The sequence below is a fragment of the Meleagris gallopavo genome, chromosome 4 (genome assembly GCF_000146605.3).
Source record: "Meleagris gallopavo isolate NT-WF06-2002-E0010 breed Aviagen turkey brand Nicholas breeding stock chromosome 4, Turkey_5.1, whole genome shotgun sequence".
Lineage (NCBI taxonomy): Eukaryota > Metazoa > Chordata > Aves > Galliformes > Phasianidae > Meleagris > Meleagris gallopavo.
The window spans coordinates 13,179,262-13,203,057 of record NC_015014.2 but is presented as its reverse complement, the minus strand read 5'-3'; the positions used below and the strand labels follow the sequence as shown (position 1 = coordinate 13,203,057).

Genomic DNA, 23,796 nt, shown 5'->3' with positions numbered 1-23,796 from the left:
CAAATAAGTCTGGGCAATATTCCTAGTGCCCATTAATGTTAAATATAAGAACTGTTTTTGGAGATAACATCTCACTTAATGGATGTTATACATTTATTATATTATATGTATATAAGATGTTCCATGCTTTAAAAATTTTTTATATATATATATCAATGGAAGCTCCTATTTTAAACATCATTTTGAAAGCAATTGTAATTCACATTTTAACTAAATTCACCTTAAGTCAGAAATGTTTATTCACTGCCCAGAAATCTCTTAAAAATATATATTTATGCGGATTTAAGTTTTGCATCTACCATCATTTACATTCTTTCTTCTAATATTAAAACAAATAGATTAATAAAAGCCTTCCAGGCAAAAATAAATCTACAGATGCATCAACATTTTTAGATACATAGCTCCAGTCTGTGCATACATTTATTATTCCATTATTAATGGAATAATAAACCATTTTCACCTTTCAAAAAGATGCTTCACAACTTTTCTCACCAGAAGATGAGTAAGAAGCACAGCAGCACTGAAATCTAGTCTCATCAGCTGTAGCACAGCGACAGCCTGACAGAGAATCAGGTCAAGGACACTGTGCAAGAAAAGACCATGGGAGAAATTGTGGCCACAAGGTCTTCATGAAACTGAACTCTTGTAACTTTGAAGCAAATCCCCTGCAATACGTAGAAAAGCAAAGTAATGCAGTACAGAATTTCCTGTAACATCTGCTGGTTATGCCTCAGTTTTGTTAAAGAATGTGCTTGTTAGCACCGTTTGCCTTTTCACTGCCTACTTTGTTCAGGCAGCGTCAGATTCTAGTGTAAGCTAGTTGACTGCATTCTCCTCAAGCATACACATAGCCTGGGTTGCTCACAAAGGTGGGTCCCTCTAGTCTTGCTGGCGTTATGGGATGCAGTAAGTCTGGTTTTCTGGACAAGCTCAAGCTATCATGACCTCTGACGTCAAACAAAATAGCCAGGTTCTGATCTTTGGTTACTACAACTTACTTGTTTTGATCCGAGGTCTACACTGCCCCTGTACTTCTACTTTACTTCCAGTAAGGTCCCGTTAACAAGCTACTTGAAGAGTCAGGATATACAAATGGCCTTAAACATCAATATTTGGCCTTAAACATCAATCAAGTGCCTCACTTCATTCTCTCTGCAGCACAGCAGGACTAATGTTGGAATCAGCAAAATGGCACTTTGAAGAGACCTTCAAAGCAGCCTTGCAGATTCACTGGTTGGCTGAGGCCCCAAGGATCCTCCTCTTCGTTAGCTTTTTTTTTTTCTTCTTTCCCCAAAGTCCTTCTGTTGTTTTTACAGAATTATTTCAGTTATTTTTTTAATAAACTATTAAAACATAAATGAAAAGTACAAATGTTCTATTAAAATGATACACATCAATTAGGAATAACAGCCAACAACTTACCAATAGCAAGCCACCAAGCTACTGCTCAGAAAAACTTAACAGCATTCAGACACTCACAAGTTCCACACAGTAGTATGGGATCAGACCACTTTAACTCTTGCTTACATCAAATCAGCTCTCTCTGCTTTGTACTGCCATTTCAGCACACTGTTCCACATCTGCCCAGCTGCTCCCCACAGGTAGAGGCAGGGCCATCTTTCTTGTATGCTGCTAGCAGTCAGAGCTCCTCACAAATTTGAAGAAGTAGGCTCCCAGAGTGGGAGTCCCATCTGTGGACACAGATGAGTCATCAGAACATGGCAGTGGACTTTTGACCTTCCTTGAGGGCTTCATTTTGATGTAGGACACATTCCTTGCACTCATTCCCTGTATATGTTCCCAAAAAAACACATTATACTGAGCTCTTCTTGTATTTGCCACATGTAGTTTTCAAGATTGGTTCCTTGAGCCTTCATACTTTTTCTACTGTAAGTTCAAGTTACTAAAGGCCTGTTAGCTCTTAAAAAGCAAAAACTAGCTACCCTGGACAACGTCCTTGCTTAACATCTTGAACCTTCAGAACCACTGTGCCTCATCTCCACAGCCACAGAATGAGGATAAAACTCATGGGAATGTGAAAATCAGAACTGCTAGGTATCCTGCTGACAAAGCAACAGGGATAATGAACATTTGCTAGAGTACTGCACGAAAAAATCATCTTGGTAAATAAAATGTTTTGTTTTAGCACTCCAACATGCTACCCTGGATACCCAACAAGATCAGCGTTTGCTGATAAAACATTAATGGGCATGAAGGGCAAGAAACTCAAAGTTGTAACACATTGACATTTACTTCATCCCTCTACTACCTTAACTGGGTTAGTCCCCGTAGGGCACTGGTTGATCTTCTATACCATACTATGTATATAGTATATACTATCTTCTATACCATATACTACTTTATGCTCTGCAGAACAGTGGGTAGGAATTATGGATTAGAGGATCAAATTCCAAAATCCCTGTTGTTAATGAGTTTAATACTGAACTTTATTGTTAGGCTGTTTTAAGCTGAATTTTTCTGCGTCTAACTTCTGAATAAATGCACACGCATATTCTTCTCATACTGCCAGGTAACTTGGTTCACACGTGGGACTGAAATCTAACCTTTAATTTTACAGCCTATACTTCAGAAAATTATGTGTTTGAGCTGTTGAGACTTCTGGAAGGTGGGAGTGGTATGTCAACCACATAAAAAAGAGAAAGCCACACGAGAATTCTTTCTGCTTTGAATAATGAGTCAGGAATAGAGTTATGGAAAGCACATATTCCACTCTTTCATTCACACGCCGACTCTTTCCTAAAGCTATTCTTATCTTCTGCAGCCACTGGTAAAATGCACAGACACAGTGGCAGATCCAGTACAAACAAATGAAACATACATGTCAGTGCGGTTGTGCCTACCTCCCCTAGAGCTGATTTTGCCACAGGATTAGACTGAATGTAAACAACAGGGAAAGTACCACACTTTGGAAGAAACATGTCAGTTTCAATTAAATAGAGCTTCTCAATTTACCTGGCACACCATAATCTAAGATTCCCTGGCTTTCTGCCAAGCAACTGGGCAACAGGCACTAAAGACCAGTGAGCATTTGCCTTTTACAACACTTGAAAATCGTTGGATTACTCACAGCCCACTATTTGCAATCCAACTCAACCGCAGCAGAGTGCTGAGCTCCCACTGCCTGTCCCTTTGTATCTGCTGTATCTTGCTAAACAGAGCATCCCCAGAAGCAAATCTCTCTGGGAGCAAGGTCATAAAGACAAGCAGCTACAGGATGACTGCGGGCCTCCTACACACCAAGGATACTCTATACAGCCCGTGCAAGTATGTATATAGACACTCTCCCCTCTCCCCAGACACCACACCCTGGAACAGCTGAAAGAACAGGCCTTAACACTGCTGTAACTTGTCCGGCATGTTCGGTTTTGTAGCCTGCAGACAAGGTTTAGTTCCGATTAAACCTGCTGCAGATTGTTTGCTGCCCAAGGCAGGGCAAGTAAAAAATCATTGAAGCATATTCATCAGCACTTTCCAAAACTTCAAAGAAAACCCAAAGCAAGCAGGGCAAGTCTGCACAGCTATATGAATTATTATCTGAATACAATCTTTAGGAATAAAAATTTGAAGAACTAGCATTTATAGAGTGTGGCAGTGCTAGAGTTTTTTAACTCACAGAAAATACTGCTTTTAATAATATGGCTTCTCTAAGAGTAGTTTAAACTTTCTTGCTTTAAAATTTGGGCTAAGTTACAAGAACCCTCACAGACTGACAAAGTTTGGGTCTCAGCTGCTCAAGAATTTTGGGCTGTAATTCTTGAAATGCTATTTGGCCTGATCCTACGTTTTGTCACAAAATATTTGATGGAAAAATTGCACACAGAGAGTTTTCCTAAACAATTCAATTGAACTATTCTGCAATACACTGAACATAATGCTGTGCACAAATATATTTCCGAGGGGAAAATGTGGTTACAGGATGGACATCCTGGGCCCACGGATTGTTTTTGCCTGATTACAGCCTAAGCATACCTTAAGCCCTTTTAGTAACTGATGGTGCAAAGACAGTCTTGAACAGGAGCTTCTGCAGCACCAGATGGAATATAAGAGTTGTGGTAATTTCTAAAGTAACTGTTTTATAAAGTATTTAATAAATAGTGATAATATTTTCATTTAAATATTTCATTTCCCAAAGGTATTATATCCATCTGATCAGTAAAAGCTTTGAAATTTCACACAGCATTACCAGAAATGTTTTCTCTGCACATATAAACCAAGATCAGAGCACTTTCATTACAATATTGAAGCCTATAACAGCTATCAGACAACATAGTACAGCAAAGTGACATCTCTGACATTAGTAATATTGAACCATAAGCATTGACAGAAGAATAACTTCCTTGTTTGATACTGTTTTAAAACCATGACAATTACATCAGAAGACATGCACAACAACAAAAGGCTTACTGGAAGTACCAGAGTGAGGCTGTGGTTGACAGACTTCAGCCATGATGCTGAAGAACTGCTAGCACTCGGGCTGTGCTTGCTCTACCCATCTTTCTCTCACTGTGGTGCAACACAGAGCCATCCAGTGGGCTGTAACAAAATAAGCAGTGAGATCTAATCAAAACAGCAGTGCAGATATTTTATCCCATTACACTTGATTGTTAACGCTCCTGTGATAGCCTTAGGCCAAGTGCGACCTATGCTTGCCCTGACATCAAATACAGCAATACCTTTTGGGAAGTCTATGATCATTGCACAACTTTCAGGCACGTTTCAGAGACACATCATTAGTTCAAGTAAACTTAAGTAAATGGAATAAGTGCAATTATATTTCCTCCTACACTATCCTGAAATCTAGTCACATTCTGGTTTAAACTTCTGACTCATTCAATTTTTATGCTGGTTGCTCATTTTATAAGCTAGTCGTTATGTTTCACTTTCATTACTTGTTTTCTTCTGCAATCATCATAGGACAGGGATTAATTATTTTAATAGCTGTCATTTAAACATGCTAGTGCATTTGCTTTTCTTTTTAAAACGAACTTACGTTTATACTATTTTCTTTTTTTCCTTCTCTCTAAATCAAAAGAGAAATGGCAAACTCTGTTGCAGGTTATAGAAATAAACTGTGCTTTTAGCAAATTTTCAACAACAAATCAGGAAAATGAGAACGAGCATGAGGAAAGGGTTGGAAACATGAATATTTGAGGAATTAAAAGGGCATGAAATACTGCAACATCACTATATCTCACTACATTTCACCAAAAAGGTTTTTAAGTTACCAAAGACTTGAAGATAGGAGCACTCCTACAAAGAGTTTTATCAAATATGTAAGCCTGAAAAAGACATATGGGCACAGCTTACAAGAGCAGCAAATGCTAAAGCCAAAATAAAATGACCCCCGTGTGAATGCATACACATCTACATATGTAAGCATCTAAACTTCTCATCTCTGAGGTGAGGAATTTTGATGAGCAAATAGGTTTTTCCCTTCCCCAGATCTTTGCTGCTGGTATCACTCTGGCTGCCAATAGTCTGTCATGTGGCTGGATTCTGAAGACTTGGCAGGAGGAGCAGAGGCTTGGAATGGAAAAGGAAGTTCATTTAGAAAAAAGCAAGAAACAGAGATATCCAGATGCTTATACACAACAGAAATCTACAGTGCCTGCTGAACTTGCCAATCTACTCTGCCCAGTGTATCCACTTGTTCATGACTGTTTTCCACATTTATTTATTTGTTTTCAAGTCTATACATTTTAATCTGCATTTCCCCAACTTGTTTGAGGGATGCTATTACAAATGGTGTCAAAAGCCTTGCTACAATAAGTAGGTTTCTCCTTATTCTCAGAGCTAGTCATTTTATCACAGAAGACATTAAAGTTGATCACCAATGATTTGCCCTTCAAAATTTTCATTTGCTACTCAGAGTCACCTTCTATTCCTTCAGCATCCGTGAAAATTCATTTCATAATTATCAGGGCAAACTGACTGACCAGGCTGTAGTTTGCCAGATGTTCATTTATGCCTCTTTTTGAAAACAGATTTAACATTTCCCTTTCTCCATTTAACATGAACTTCCTGATAGCCAAAACCTCTCAGAGATTATAAGAATTCTGTTTCATAATGACATTTGCCTTATCCATCAGTATCCTTGAATACAATCTCATCCATGTGATGGACTTTATACATCCAACTTACGTACACTGTCCCCAGATTGGTCTTCTTCTACCATCCATAGAAAATCTGTTCCCAAAAACATCTGTTGCTAGGCATAGAAATCTGGGAGGCCTATACATAATTAGCTGCTGCAAATACACACACAAACACAGACACCACACCCTGAGTGCTCAATCAAGAGACAATTACATATAAAAATCTGCCTACTTGTCAGTGGTAGCAAGTGAGACAATTAAATACAGCAAGAGACATAATTAAAATTGCTTACAGTCCTTGAGGGGTCTTTGTCAGCATGATACTGGCCTGAAAGAGCACACTCTTTATCTAAGAACAGAGAGCATGCCTACAACCCATCTAACCTCAGAAGACTTTATACTTAGCTGATAATAAATGCAAAATGGAGCAATGTTGATAGTGACTGCTTGCAATGAGCTCATTGTCCAGCCAGTGCATCTCACACTGAGAAAATGAAACCAGATCTGGATATTCGCCAATTCAAATTTCTGTTTGAATTCTATGTCTTTTCCTTGTTTTTCAAACTCTGTTGCTCCGCATGTGAGCTGTGTTTGAAGCATGTTGACGCTCTCTGCCTTGGTGCAGCTGGCACCCCAGATTGATTACTGGATGCTCAACTTGAAAACACTTGAAAGGAAAACCACAGGGCACATGATACAGTTGGCTCTGGGGCCTGCTGGATGTTGGCTGACCCAGCATTGCTTCATCCCAGCAGAGTTCCTTTATTTTGTATCTCTGCATTGAAAACCATGGAGACTTCCAAATACCCTGCATATTAATTCAATTTTCCAGTAGCTATCACAACATTGATATGGTAATTCAAAACATTACTTTCTAAAATGTAGTCTGAATGTTGAGAGCACCCTTTTTTATTTTCTCTAATTTAGTCCAAAGTACTTTCAACCTCAACTTCTTTTTGTTTTTTCAAGTGCCCAGAGGAGCATAATTGCAGGTTGATGACTCTGATCCTATCAGCAACCACTAAGGCTGTAGGCACTCAGACATATTTGGATTTTGTTATCCTTTCTCAAGACCCAGTCTGGGATAAGGTCTTCACCTCCATGCACAGATAGGTCAGAAGAGACTCCCTGTTTCATGCTGCTCAGCCAGAAGAGCAGATGATCACCCCTGCTCATGGAAGCACCTGCTCTCTTGAAGATGAAGCTCCCAGCATTGATTATAAAAGCAAAACTGGTGACAGGCAGCCTACTTGTGCCGACAACAGTCTGTGAACACAGGTTGCTGCTGACACTTATATGCAGCACCTTCCTCTTTGAAAAGGATGAGCAAAGTGAAGCCCTGCTCACAACCATGAAAGGGAACAGCCCCCCACACTGCAAGTGATGAGCACAGACAAAGAGCTCCCATACAGAAGTGGTGCCAGCAGGTATGAAACACACTCACTGCTTTACTGCCCTCCAGACAACTCCTGTTAAGATGCCAAAGTACGCTAAAGCCATGTGCCTGTAGTTTAATGTAAGTGCATAGTATTAATGAAGCCATTAGGAGTTTTAATTTTAGAGAGTGCTTTATGGGTTTGATATCTGGTCAGATTATAATCAGCTAAATCGAATGTCAGGAAGAACTAAAAAAGATTCTCTCTCCCTGTTCACTTTATCTGCACATGGTCATGCTTGGTAGCTTTATCGTTATTTAAATACTAATAAAAAGAGACAGTTCCATATTATGAAAATCTCCTCATACTTCATGCATAGTCAACATTTTTACATATTCATAGCCAACTTGAAGGCAAACAGAAGAATGTGACTTACCACTTCTCATTATGGAGCCCAGTGAGCATACCTCTCCCCTTACTATTAACTTTTGTCATGATTTAAGGGACATAGCTCCAAAGGAAAGAAAAAACACTTGTCAGGGCTATATGTTCCACAAAATTACCATTTACACATACAAGGGGAAAAAAAAAAAAAGCTGCTTGTTACATTGAAACACCTAATGATATTTTACATTAACACTCACTCCATTGTTCTCACTTCTCTCCAGGTTTGGCAGCAGTTCCCCATGACCACTGCATAAGTTTCATTAGGTTACTTACCTTTGAGAAATATTTTCATTTGCCATGGAAATGATGGGAAGGATAACCTAGTTGCTCAGTAGTGGGCTTCTTTCTTTCTCTCTCTCTCTCTCTCTCTCTCTCTCTCTCACCCCCCTCCCCTTCTCCTTTCATTTAATTTAAAGAAAACAAGAAGAGAGATTTAACTTGGCTTCTTCTCCTTTCTTTCAGATATGATGGAAATAAGATAAAAACCCTCTGTCTGGTCTGCCACTAAAATTTCAGTTTATTTATTATGAAATAGCATGGTTTTCCCAAGGGAGCAAGTTATTCAACTTCTCCTGTCATCATCATATACAAAAAGGGAGGAAGAATTGCCTAATTTTGATCAATAAATTCTTTTGTGCCAACAAAAGTGAAAATTTTAGGGTTTTTTTTCCTTGTATGTTTTTAGGAGAACAATTTGCAGTGATCTACTGACTGGCTTATTTTTTATGTATAGGAACCTCTGCACACTAATGCCAGCACTGCTGAGAGTATTTCTGGGAAAGACAATAAAGAATCCTGACAACCATTTGGATATCTCTTCTTTCCTCTGCCCTTGCTTCTCCTCTCTTTCCTTTTCCTATCTAAAAAATGTTCCTTTTCCTTTGGCTGTATTTCACATTCTGCTTTTTCTTTTCCTATCTTCCTCCTAATATTTATTTTCCTCCCCCATAAGAGCCTGTGGGCCTTCCTCCCTCCCTTTCTCCCTCACTGTGAATGCCATTACCCTTGGGACAACAAGAAAATTTCCAGTAGTAAACAAAAACATAAATCCCTTTGCTTCTCTGCTCCTACCTTCCTCTCCTCCATCTCTGCTCCCTCCCTTTCTTAAGTATTTTTGAATGTTGAGCCACATGCAGAGAATGAGGGTAGAAGTCATGAAGCCAAAAGCAAACAAAACCTCAGCTTGCTTTAGCTTAGTCACTAATAGCCCCATTCACTCACTGAACTCCAGGATATATCATGCTGCAGTTCATGAATCAGTTGCTCTTGCATTGTTTATATCCTGAGTCAGTGTCTTTCAGATAATTTAGGATTAATCATTCTTCTGCAATAGCAATCTTATGGGTGCTATTTAATCAAATCTATCAGTCACGCTACAAGACATCTTGAGATTTCAAAGGAATCACCAGACATGGACTTAGTAATTATTTACTTGTGGGAATAACATCTTTATTTGTGCTTCAGCTTAGTGAAAATGCTAAATAATAAGGAAGCTGAGATATCTGAGGTATCTCGACCTGTTCTGTTGGTCTAGAAATTACTGACTGGCAGAAAAATGGGAACAAGGAAATAATCCTGACCTCTATCAGCTGCCATGAACCAACTATCCTGGAGTACTCAACTTGCCTGGCTTTCTTCTGTGACTGGACAAATGCAAACAGAAAATCAAACAAATACTAGCTCTTAAAACTGTAAACAACTGAAAGAAAAATCAACCCACCATACATTCCAATTTGTTGCACCTGTCATCTGAATGCTTTTGAGATGTATTTATTGCATTCTTCCCTCCTGTCTTAATTGGGGTGAGAGAAGAGGTCGTCTACAAGCAGGAGACAACTCAGCACAGCCATGTGGTTTGTACAATATCATAATTCCATGAACAAGGACTAAAAACCTTAACAGCCTGATACTGAGGTCATGTGTGATCCAAAAGTCTGCCACTTCCATGTTGCAAGGTAATGACAAAATAAAACAACTGGGGAAGAGAAGAGCCTGTGCAATATTTGTATAGGGCTATAAGCTGTACCTCTTTCTTGTTTAAAGAGATTTAAGAATACTAAGGGAGTTTCTAACTGTTTAGTACACAAGGTTTTTTTTTTATTTGTTTTGCTTTCTTTTTAATACAAAACAGACCCACTCACTCTTACTTCTATTTAATTGTAGGAAAAATTACAGTTAAGCACTGGTTGGCTAGGAAACCAGCCTCTAATGTGTAGTTTTCCTGTTCAGACACATGGAGCAGATACACATGTATCCTGTATAGCCTGAAAGAATTAATTGGAAGAAAATCTAATTTTCCATTGTTGATATTTATGAAAATGTTACCTGGGCATTTTTTATCTGTTTTTGATTGGATGGAGGTAATATCTCAAAGCTAAATTACATAACTGACTTGAAAACTTTTTAAAAGGATGGTCTTATCTGTTTCCTACACAGTTCCTGGCTGACAACTTACAGAGAAGTCAAACATATCAAATAACATTATTTTTCATATATATACATATATACACACACATATATATACACATCTTACAATGAAATGAGAAGCTTGCTTGTGCGAAAGAGACTTGCTCAGGCTTTATAGGACAAATTCTTATGCTTTAAGATCACATACAACCTACAGATGGCTAAGAAAATTACCGTGTTAATAACTGCAGATTTCTGGAAAGCACAGAATACCGGTGATCTTCAGGTTACGGATGGAGAACCCAACCCAAAAAATAACTTTTTCACAAGCCAGACACATGTACGACAGACATACTCAACCATACCATCTACTTTTCTCAACCTTAGCATCTCAGTCCTATGCTAAGCCCCAGGCCTATTCACCAACTGTAGAGGACTCTGAGTCCTGGGGTACCAGACTGTTCAATGTGCTCTCCCACAGTCTGGCAAATATAGGAATTCACATCTCCTCAACAAAAAAAAAAAAAAAAAAAAAAAGGCTAAAAGCAATAGCTAGATGGCAAAAACTATTTCTCAGTATTCATTCCTTTTCACCTAAGGCAAATCTGCCGGGTGTCTGTCAGGTTATAGCTGCAGTTCAAAAAGTGCTACATTTTTCAATGTGTCTTCTCATCCAGCCCCAGGTTGATCTGGTCACATTTGCTATAGAAACATTAAATAGCCAGGAGAAATTCAACAGGTGAAGATGATGAAGAATTTCTTCTCCAAGAAGAATTTCTTTAGGCCAGGTCTCTGGGCTCCTCTAAAAAGTGGAGGAGAACTTTGGGAGGGTCTCTGCACTGTGTGCCCTCTAGATGCCTTTGCTCTCACAGTTGTTCTTAGTTTCATGTTCTTTGTGTCCTGGAAAGAATTCCAATGCCCAAGACTAATCGGCCTTATTCTATTTCACTTGCAGGTAATTGACAAGCACACATATTAAGCTTTTCCTAAAACAGCCGCATTCAAATTTTTCTCACCATCTCCACTGCATCTAAAAATAATTTAAAAAAAAATACATGCAAAAACAAACAAAAGGAGTAAACAAACAAACAAAAAAAAAAACACTTGTTTTTATCTTCAGTGACAGAACTAAGAGAGCAGCACTTCCCAAACAGTAATAACAGTACATGACAGAGCTCACAGTTGTTTTCCACAATAGGCTTTGCAACATTTGCTTTGACCACTTTTTCCTGTTTAAAAAGAGCATGTTTACTATTATTTGAAGGGATGAAATGAAGTGTCTTTAAAATAACTGGACTGTACAGGAAATACAAATACATTTGGGAAGCAGACAAGGCAGAGCTTGCTTACTCACCAGTTCAGAAACAAACCTGCACAAACTCCTTCACACTGTCAGCCTTGACCAATTGTTAGAAGTGCTGCTGAGCATAAGGAGTACAGCTACCTGCTATTCAGCATGTTACTCGTAATAGAAAAAACTTACGGAGAGCCCACCACTTTTTTCAGCCAACATGTAACTGTGAGTAAGCAACATACTCAATTGCTGCCTTAAGTGCAGTAGAAGTGGCTTAAATTTATGTGTTTTAATTTCAGAAGGTTACAAGCAGGGCTGAAAAGTCTCATAACCACGAACTGTGAATAAGCTGTGAGAATATCTACTTAGTGATACTTTATGGCAAGTATATTAAAAAAAAATCTTCATCTGTTCATTGCTTTGAATTCATAAAATGATGTCTGTTCTAAGATTCTAGATGTTCTTGGAAGTCTGTAATCCAGCCTCAGAAGCCTGTCATGGTTTGAAAAATGAGATTCATAGGTTCACCTGTCACAATGCCAGAGACAACTGGCCCGTTAAAATCATGCCCATACACACCAAAGACACTATCAAAGACAAGAATGAGTTGAGTAAGATGAAGTAATACTGCAAAACAAGGTTGAAGTGTACTGTACTCCAACTACCATTAAGGCAATAAAATGCTCCTCTCAAAAGGAAGCGGCACAAAGAGGAGAGAGGCTCTGGACAGCCAGGAAGAGCTGAGAAAACGTTCTGACTAGCAGACAACAAAAAGTAGAGAATACATTGCCTGAACAGTTCCCAAAGGCCTACACTATTTCTACAGGCAAACACCTTTCAAGAATATTTAGATAATTGAGATAAAGTTGATCCTGTTGTGGAGCAGAGAAAAAAAATAATAACCTAGCAGTCAGCTCCAGTCTCTTCTCCCATGTAACCAGTGGCATCTTCTAGCCAGCTTGCTTTACCTGACTTAGTACTGCTCTACCTGCCTCCATTATGTCCACCTTCTCTCTGAGCTCATGCACCCTCTGCCCCACTTCCAATCTGCAGATCCTAATCCTTTGTGTCCTTGAGCCCTGTGGTTACCTCCTGACAGCAGCACCTTAAAACTTAGGTAGGACTACAAGAGAACTAGGTCAGAGCCCATGCTGAGAAATTCTTGGTAAGGGAAAGAGATATTCTGCAGCTTCAGCTCATATTTTTTTCAGTGTGTGCCCCGTTGTTATCTCCTGGTAGCACTGCTTTCATCCAAAAGTACTGTCTATGTTGCGCAGCCCAAGCCAACAAGGCTAGGAGTGCCTTCTCCTGTGCTTTGTCATATGCTTCAGCTTTCATATTGGTGAAGAACTGAGGGTACAATTAATCTCTCAAGGACCCTTCCAGCCATATTTCCATTACTCTGTTCTCCTTTGATTTACTAAAACAAAGACAGGAAAAAAAAAGTAAAATAAATATTCCTAAAATAACTGGAGAAAAAGGAATTTAAAAGGAGAGAGAGGAGGAAAATCTTTACAATAAAGAAATATAGTGGCTCAATGGCACATCTGTTCAAAGTTTGCCGGGAATCCTGAATTTTGTAAGTCCTGAGTATAATTAATTTTTACCCTGGAACTTGCAAGTCCCGCCACTGAAGTAATTGCCCTGAAAAGCAAGCCCCATTTTTTCCTTCCAATGCCTGAAGCGACTGATATGGATGCAGGTGTTTAATTTTACGCACACAGGTTTGAAAAATACAAGTGATTCATTGCAAGGTTAGTTCCCTGATAGATTTACCATAGCTAGAAAAAAAACACAATCCATCTCCTTATAAATTTACTAGGAAAATAGACGGGTAAATGAGAGGTTCAGTAAACTACTGAATTGCCCTGACTCTGTAAGTAGACCAGAGTATGGAAAGTCTGTGAGAATCATCTTGACCTTAAAGAAACAGAGATCCGCTCTGGTTTTCAAACCAACATGAGGCACCTTCTTGTCATTCACATACCACGGATGGAGCTGCTGACTCCTTCTTCTCTCTCACACAGGTATGAGAGAATGAACACAACTAGGAAAAGCTGCGACCACTGGATTCCCTGTGTGCAAAACCGGGTCCAGACTTATTGCTTGATTGCTCGGTAGATGGGAAAGATGGCCACTTTCCTGGATTCTCTGCTGCTAGTATACTACCTTAAATCTTATCCAAGCCTTAGATTTAAAAGCTTCATTTATCCACTCTTGTTCCAAAAATCTGTCACATGCAGATCTTCACCCTTCTAGAAACAGACTTCAAACACTTTGAGACGTAGTCCAACGTGGCAAAGTTAACAAGTGCGGTGCATCTGGCTCACTGCAGTGCTCTATTAATAATAAATATTAATTTACTCATACATCCCCACAGTAGGGAAAACTGACAGATCAAGCAGCCCTGAAACATCTGAGTGTGAAAACACCTGAACCTCTTCATGACAGTCAGGCTCCCTAGGGACTTGACTGATTTACAGGAAAGTTAGTGACTCGCAATAGATAATAACCTTTTCATTCAGATGTAACTTTATGCTCCACTGCAATGTCTGGCTTGTGTGCCCAGCAAATGAAAGGTGGAGCCTGGGTGCATTTACTGGTGTCCCACTGGAGAATGTTCTAAGCGGAGAAACTCCTCCTGCAAAGCTTCTGTCAATGACCAGCTGCATTCAAAGTGCAAAGCGTGGGTTGTAGGAGGAACTCAGAGGCTGACCAGGAAAACTTACTTGTCTGTTTTATAGTGGTATTTTTCAGTAAAAAAAAAAAAGAACAAGGAAAGCAATGAGAAAATAGAAATACTGGGGCGATGAAACAATAATCTTTGAAAGGAACAGGTTTTTTTTTTAACCCTCGAGGGAACGCTTACATTCTGTGTCCAGTTTAATAAAACTGATCACAGGGAACTAATTTCTGCTAGGTAAATACCAACTGGTACATCAACTTCCTGTCAGCAGCTGCAGTTTCAACAGTTTCAGTCTTCATTCAAATATGCAAATGCTTTGCTTATATTGCACATTTCTCATTTAGCATACCTTAAAAATACGTACCGCAGGTCATAATCTCTGAGAAGGATTTGGCTGTGCTTTGCATAAAGCGATGCTCAAGAAGATCGCTCAAGCAGATAAAAGTATTACAGAGCATACATACAGAGAGAGTATTAGAACACTCACAGGTAGAGTTTGGGAGAATCAAAACAAAAACAAACAAAAAAAACTGCCTACAAGTCTTTGTAGGAAATAAGGCACTCAGAAGTCTACGTTTTAAATCAGCTCACCAAATCTATCTAGTTTTTCTCTAATGTCAAAGGCTAACTACTTGTGTTAAGGGATAAATCATCACATAGGCTCCAGCAACTTAAAAAGATAAAAAGTATCACTTAGAAAAAGCCCAATTTTGAAGTCTTGGATATGAATTAATGCAAACTTTCCCAAAAATTTACCTGGCTGGGCAACTCCTGTATGTAACCTTTCCTTTCAAATGTGACTGCTCAGTTATACTGATAAGAAAACCTAGGATGTCATTTACTTCACCTAGCTAAGATTTGTCATTTGTAATTCCAGTGATGCCACTTCTCCTCCTCTCCAGCCTAGCAGCAGTGTGATTTATGTGCGTTCCTGCCACCAGGGGCTCTGGAGATTTCAGGCTCCTCATGTACCTGCTGACATTTTGCAGTCAGCATGCAGTGGAGCCCAACAACCCAAGAATAAGTTATGAGAAGGAATTCTGCTTGAACGAAGCTGATGCTTTTCAAAAATTCCTATCTAACACAGATATTTTCTCTAGAAATTTTCTAGAAAAAATGTCTGCTTGTTGAAATTCCTCTTTTTAAATTAGCACTCAATTTTAGAAAAATACGTCTATTCCACTACAAACAGCTCTGCTTACAATGTAGACATTAAAAATAAAGTCATATTTAGAATGTCATTACCATTTTATTAAAATTAAACTTATTTCTTCGTCATGACACTGTTTTCGGAATACATTTCACACACACACATATAAACTCAACATTCTTGGTTCTCATTTTTGCTTTGGAGCATGAGAGGTGTTAAAGACAAAACTTTCCACCAAGTTGAAATTGCAGTTTTTGCTTTTTTGGACAAAGCTAATTATTAAAAAGATGGATTATTTGTCTGCTCTTGTTCACTGACATGTGTTGTCTGTATCCAGTCTGCGAAAACTTCTACCTTGATAGTATTGATAGCTTATCTACAGCCATCGCTCGCAATGCTATAAAGGGACTGGCAGCTAGGAAGTGAACATACAGTTAGACACAACATCACCACCAAAAAAGCAGCATCTTCCTCCTTCAGGTATTTTTCTACATGTGCCTTAAGAGACTGTCTGATTTCAAGCAGTACTCCAACACTTACACAATAGCAGAGCCCCTTGGAAGAACAGATTGAAGACCCAACCTCTTGGAATCAGCCTCAATGCAAAGTTTCAGCAAGAGCAGGGCTCACATGGTAGCTACAGGCACATTCTGCAAGGATGCCATCAGTAATGCTTCAGTTCTGTCTGAGTGAGCAGGACACTTCTTCCCAGCTATCTCATAATGTCTTTTCACACAGTTGGTCATCCAGGGAGAAACTCTCCACAGTGGAACAGATGGTTCCTTAACCAGTTGGCAACAAGCTCAAAAATACGAATCTTCTTAAAGCAGCTTGCACTGCTAGTAGAAACAAGGCAAAGCACACCTCACATTTCAAGCATGCAAAACACTCACAAAGGGGGATGGGCAACTCAGAAATTAAATGAAAACACAGGCAGATTAATATATTCACTTAGAAGAAATTCTGACATTACATTTACCAAGAATTCAGACTTATCTCTGAGTCTGACTTTGCCCTTAAAAAAGCTACCAGGGCATGTGTAATTAGGACCTCAATTTCTTCCCTTTTCCCAGCTATCCTCAAAGCCTTTTTCAGGAACAAACATCAAGACAAAGTTTTTAGAGATTCAAAGGTTGTTCCCACTAACAATATTAATGCCAAGTTCAAATGTCATTGCAGAACCATATGGAATGAGGGGAAAGGAGAAGGCTAACTAGAAAATCAAGGTCTTATCAGTAGTTGGTGGGAAAACATTTTAAAAAAAATGTATTTGGTGATACTGTCAATTAGTTTCTAAACTGAGAGACTTATTTTTTGCCAATTCAATAAATAAATCAGAATGTTCATAGATAAACAGAAAACCTTCATTGCTTAGCCTGAGTAGATCTCCTAGTGGATTTTTAACTACCGCTAACCATAGAGACAATAAACCTGAGAAAATCTAATGCACTATAACTGGTTTGGGAATACATTTCTCACACACACACACATACACACACATAGAATAATAATAGTCAATTAAAACAGACAGAAAAACAGACAGAAGACACTAATGCTCAAACTCAGTCTTTTTTTTCCCTTTGCTTTTGTTGAAGCATAGGATTTATCTTCAAGAAAAGCTATTTTCATGACTGTCATTTCTTGTACAGATGCCCAAGCAGTCCCAAGAATCAGCTGAAAATCAGATTAATCTTTAAAAAAAAATAAAAAAAAAAAAAAACAAACAAACACAAAAAAAAAAAACTGTGAATTTTTCCCCCCTTAATATTCTTTATTTGTTTGGAGCAAAGAACTAAGGAATGAACAGATGTGTGGAGGGATTCAGAGTTTTAAATTTTCCAAATTTCCTAGCTGAGACACGTTAACACAGTGTTATGAAAGTACGTAATGATCTATAAAAGACTGTACTGAGATACTCTTAACAAAAACAATATGTGGGGGATGAGTCTGATGACAAACAAATTCTGGCAGCAGTCACAAAGCTAGGTAAAGCTCTTGTAATACTTTCAAAGCTGACATCACTACAGACATCTTGTTGGATACAGCATGCCAAATCGTAAAGCAAAAAGCCATACTGTCAACAAAACATTCTTTCCTCTAAAATGACACGCCACCATTAGCATCAATGTGCTAGCTTTGAATGATGTATTATCTACTGTTTTATCCACTGAACAGAGAGAAAAATTTGAGAGAAAAAAAGTATCCCCACAGTTCTGAATTGATCCTATAATCTGCCCTGGCACACAGAAGGCCGTGTCTTTTCAGACATGAAAATTAATTTGAAACCTTCACTCTTTAGTTTTAACTTGAGCATTTGGAGCTTCTTGTGATTGATTTAGTGACTGACATGCTCACCCCTTCTGGAGATGGTTGCTTTAGTAAGTGTCTCTTTAGAATTAAGAATGACTCTATCCAGGCTGGGCTGTGTCTTTCTAATTTTTCCATAGCATGCAGTTCAGAGTAACAAAAAACTGGTTCAAAACCTAGGTGTCCTTAATAAAATTACGGAAGAAAACTAACTTGAATACACACCAGAATTGTGAGGGGAAAAAAATATCTACTCCAGGCACTGTAACAGGCAGTTCTCTCACACTACAACACTAAGCTAGAATGTCAAACATAGCTAATTGTTACACACTATTTATTTATCAAGAACAGCACAGGTCAGGAAAAAAAAGAAACAGAAACCCAGAGTAAACTAAAAGAAAATCTTGTTTTCTTACAGTTCTTAGAATAATTGTATTTTGATTTATTTTCTGTACCTATCTTTCCAGCAAATCCCTTAGTGGAAAAATATCCTTCTCTATTTCTAACTCCTTTCTCTCCTTAGCACCCCAGTCACGGCTTCTAGCCACCAGTTAGAGAGTTCCCTTGTCCAGGGAGAATGAGGAGCAGCTTTTACTTGTAGGGTAAATATTACCTGTCTCCTAGGACAAAGCTTTGTGCTAGCTTCATGCCATAAAGCTGTTTTTGCACTCTTTCCTCCAACCATAGTGCTGCCTTTCATGTCACGCTGTCACATGGTAACCCAGCAGAGAAGTCCTTTCCGCAGCCCTACTTCTACTGTTCTTGAAAAACCAATTCCCTTTGCCATCAAAGATCTCATGTTCAGCTGTAAAGGTAAGAGAGAGCTCCTTAATTTCTCGCCTGTATCCCAGATGCAGGATGTCAACTCTCACTGAACCATGAAGACAGCTTAATAACAAACTAGATTCTGCAAGCACTTGTTTGCATTACAACAATAACAACGAAAAAACACAAATAAAGAACTGCTTTTCGTTTACAATATAGAAGGGCTGTTCCAAAAGTAATGCCTCCTATTGTATTACATTGGCCCGCAATGTCAGAGGTAGGTGCTGGAGGTTTGGCAGTAGAGATTGAACCTTCCTACCAGTATTCCATTACATGTTGTTGTCGTGTGACAGATGGCAGCAGAGAGACATTCTGACAAAATGGTGTCCAACGTGGATGTGCATATGAAGCAAAGGGATGTCATTTAACTCCTCCATGCAGAAAAAATGGCACCCAGTGACATTCATCGACTTGCTGAATGTTTGTGGAGACTGAACAGTGAATGCGAGCACAGTGAGGCACTGAGCAATGTGTTTCAGCAGTGGCAACAGCAACCACAAAGGCAAGCCACATTCCAGATGGCCATGCAGATTTTTACAAGCATGGCATACAGGCTGATGAAAATGCATAACTAATGGTGGTGATTGTGTTGAAAAGTACTGTTTTGTAGCTGACAATTTGCTCTGTCAAATAGAGTTATTGTGCATATTTGTATGTATAGTTTCCAAGGAAATAAATACGAGGCATTACTTTCAGAGTAACCTATGTATTTCTCAGTCAGGATGCAGTATCTGCTGCTTTATTCAGGCACAATAATTAAGGAAAAACAATGTAAACCAGTCTCTTTCTCAAATTGCCCATGCAAATTACCCTCAATCTACTATTTCATCTGTAGAGAAAGCCAACTGTGATTGTTAAGCAGAGGACTACAACCATATAGTGAAATACAAAGTGCGACTATGTAAGAAAAAGCATATAATTTCAAAAGGGAATTTTTAAGACCTACATATACTGCATAAAGCTTGTGAAATACGTGAAATAGCAAAATAATTAATTTAAATCTTTGTGAGTAAATATTTTCCTCCTCCCGTGGTAAAAGGACTCTCAAGAAAAAAATGGTCCCATAACAAACATTCACAGACAAAGCAGTTACTTGCGCAACAGATCACACGCTATGTTTCTTAGTTTTCAGAAAGACTGCTTTCTCTTTGCCAGCCAGTCCTTCGATACACTTGTCAGGTATTTAAAATTATTTATGGACAGACATACCATCCTGGCAAAACCGATTAAAAATACATAAATAATTAAATCCCCCAGCATCAACTGTATTAAGTCTGCTCATTAGGGAACACTTCTGGAACACCAAATTCATAAACTAACAGTCGAAGTTCGGAAAAAAAGACTAGGGTAGAATCCCAGACAAGTACTTCTTCTCTCATTTTTGTGAGTAAGAGAATTTAACAAGCAACTATTTTCCAGTAGTTGATCGTGAAATGGATCATGCTTTATTTATTCTCCACAAATGGCAAATCACAGCAAAGCGTAGCCTAGGGATTAATCAGTGGGCTTTTATCACTGGGGCACCAGTTGGACTTCGGTCCCTCTGAGTGCCTACAAATCACTCTGATTAGATGCCTGCCACAGACATACATCATTTGACTTTGCTGGCCTCTGGCATAATAACTGGAGGACTTTATAAAGCGGATGAGCTTCCACAGAGAGGTCACTAAGGCTGGATGTAGAGGATGAAAATTAGTGTGTCTGAGAAAAGGCTAGTAGTGAATAACACAGCCAGCTATGTTGCAAAAGTCTAATCTGGACAATAGAGAGTTGCAGAGCCCTAAAACACTGAGCTGCCTTCAACCCTTCAACCCTGGCTAAGAATGTAACTTTTATATCCTAGTGCTAGTTGCAGTGGTAGGGCCAGACAACTTGCAGCTTTCCCACCTCCATTCAGTAGAAGAAAAGGAGTTACTATGGAAAAGAATCAAGAGTCAACATAAATATAATAGAAAATCGATACTGGTTAAGATTGTAATTGATGTCATGATGTCAGTTCTATTCTACATGGCTGGCAGGAGCCACCTGGTCTAATGAATACACCTGGGAGGCATTTGAGCATAGAACATCAGTGATATGCCAGTGGCTTGTTGGCAAAGGACAACTTGAACATTTAACAACCTTAAAAACAAGATGTGCATTTTCTGTTCCCACTAAAATTTAGGTTTTTGCATTCCATTTACATTGCTCAGCTACCCCATACACTGCTATCAAAGTGGCAGCTCCCAATTTGAGTTGCTTTACTTTCCAATTCCCAAATCCAAGTGCTTCTATATGCCACCTGCAGCACATGTATCTCTTCTGCAGTGCTGTATGGCTCTCCATTCTGTCTCTCCATGCAGAATAACAGTTCACGGCTGCTATTGTCAGGAAAAGCAATGCTAGTTACAGGCTGATAGTAGCTGCATCAACTCTAAATAACAAGGACTGTAAATGCAGCACAGATAGTTTGGATTCACACCTTATTTAGGATGTAATATTTCATACTGGTTCACTAAAATACAATGTACTTATTTATTTGGATAGTGCCTCATTTGGGTGGTATGTGATACATTTGCATAGTCAATTTTGGATATTTGGTATTCCTGAATTCCTGACTTTGCTGTCTGTGTTTTCCCTACTTACACAGAGAATTCCTGCATTATCTATGAATTAGAAAGGTATTTGGGGCTCAGACTTGGTATGAAGAATATATAAATGTAAACAGTTATAACTTGGAAAAGTATTACAGTAAGATTACTTATTATCTACCATATGAAGAGGATGGATGTGTAAAGGGAAGAGAAAACACACTATCCATTTGATTCCTTTAGCCTCTTGTCAATATCTATATTCACGGCAGCTTTTTCTGTTAAACGAGCAGAAAGAACAAGTACTTTTCTTTGAAGCTGATGAGAACATTGCTCAATGAATCATTCAGCAAATACTCCTGCAGCTCAGTCATCCTACAGGCCACATTAGACCTAGGGTTCTATAGCCAAAATGAGCCTTACTGTAGAGTGTCCTCTGTAGTTAAGATAAGCAGTAGTTTGGAAATTATTAGGGAAAATCCTATACTCCGATCTGAGGTATATTATAATAGGATCTACTTAATATTCAATAGAGACCTTTCAAAAGGCTTTCATTTTAAGTACAGTTAAATGTATTGCCATTGCCTATTTATCTCTCCGGAGAGACGGAGAACATTTTCTCCATTGTACTGCAAATGGAAAAGAATACTCTATCGTATCTGACACATTCCTTTAGAGGTTTTCAGTGCTTTAAATCAAAGCACCAAAACAAGAGTTTATTGTAGCAATCCAGAGGGAAGCATCACTTCCAATATCCTGGTTCTTTGCAGCTGCACATTCAGCATGGACACAATCTGGTTATTAACAGTAACAGACCTGTCAAATAAAGACTTCCTTTGGAATAAAGACCATCTATATGCCTGCACTGCATATGTGTAAAAGTTACCCACACAAATATGGAGGATTTTATATCCAGAAGCATACTTATACGTTATCATTATTTATATATATACATACTGTTTTCATAATACTAAATAAAAAATGTAAGGTGAAAAAGCCTACTGAGATGAAAAGTCAAGAGTCAGAATAGGTAACAACAGAAGTCTTAATTCAGCTTCACTGCACAGAGAGGTTTGCTATTGCCCTTCGTTATACACACAATTTTTCAGCTAGCCTCCTGCCTTATTTGGGACTCAGGACAGAACTCAGAGAGTGAGTTATTATAACCTCTTGGTTTTGCTCCTTCAGATCTTGGCCCTTGGCCTTACTCAGTACACACAACATGCTCCCCCATGCTGAGACAGAGTTACTTATTTTCTCCTGGTTGTTTCTACAGTATTGTGCCCTGATCATCCCAGCTATTCCAGTCTATTTTGTTACTGTGCCCATTTTTCAAAGAAGGGAAGTGCAATACAATGAAAATAAAAAAGAAATACAGGAACCCACAGCCTAAACTGAAACTCAATACTTGATTTATCAGATTATACAGCATTTTAAAGTTTTTTTTGTATTTCAGAGAAAAGCTGCACTAGACATCAGCAGTGGTTGTGAGAGCTCAGCACATTTATAGCATTGAGTTAGGTTCATAGTAAACAAGACCTCCAATAAGTGACTACTTATCAAAATTTAAGGATCTTCTCTGATGCAGGAACAGATTACAGTGGATAAGAATGGCATTATTTGCTTTGTCCTTGGCATTATTCCTTTCTTCTAACAATTCCCTCTCCCATTCACCGCACACCTCCTAATTTCTGCAACAATGAACTATACAACTTCCATTTCATGTATTTAATGAGGTTGGAGCCTCTTTGAGGAAAAAAAACATGTAATAAAAGAGTGCATTACAGTGTTTATGCACATGAATATCAGTTTAACACTGCAGAGAAAACTGACTGCAGTATTTTCTGACTGCCAAATTTTTGCAACATTAGCATTGTTTTAATGTAGGGAATTACAGTTAAAAGTGTCTGGGCTTTTAATACAGATTTCATTAGGAAGAATGATACATAGCAGTCATAGCTTTAGATACGTTTTAGTGCAAGCTTTTACCTCTTGAATTAATGATACCACTATTCCCCAGGAAAACCCAACAGTGATGGTGTTTGAAACACACACCTTCAAAAAGTAGGCTCCACAACTACTTGCTATAAAAAGAGAATCTTAAAACTAAGAAGGGCTTTGGCCTTTTCCAGAGGCCTCAAGTTTTAAAGAAAATACGCCTTCATCTATTACTTTGTTCTATACCTTGTAGCTTTTCTTTCACATCACGATACCCGACATGTGGAAGGAGTAAAGCAGGAGAAAAACTGATCAACCAGTGCAATTCATGTGCTGTACTCAGGTGCTTTAGAGGCCGCAGACAACATTATGCCACATAATCAAAGATTTTGTCAGCAGTTCTACCTATAATAGATTACCTTCATACATATACAACGTATTACCTTCTGTACTAAAATTAAGAAATTAAATCTATGGAAGAACTGTTTCAATGTATCCCAAACTTTAGTTTCTTTGGGATTCCATAAGAGGTCACATAAGATACCTTTGCTTTCCGTACAGTGATTTCAATCTGTTTCTGGAGTAGCAAGGCACCTTATATCTTAAAACCTGGGCAGCACAAATGATGAACTTTGCAGAAGGAATGAAAATAATAATAATTTTTTTAAAAAAAATTACATG

The 23,796-nt window shown here is 38.5% G+C and overlaps 1 long non-coding RNA gene across 1 annotated transcript in view; it reads right to left on the bottom strand.

The window, feature by feature from the left end:
* The window catches only part of LOC104910546, a 195,746-nt gene that overhangs the window by 62,898 nt on the left and 109,052 nt on the right, over nucleotides 1-23,796 (bottom strand). The window lies entirely within an intron of this gene.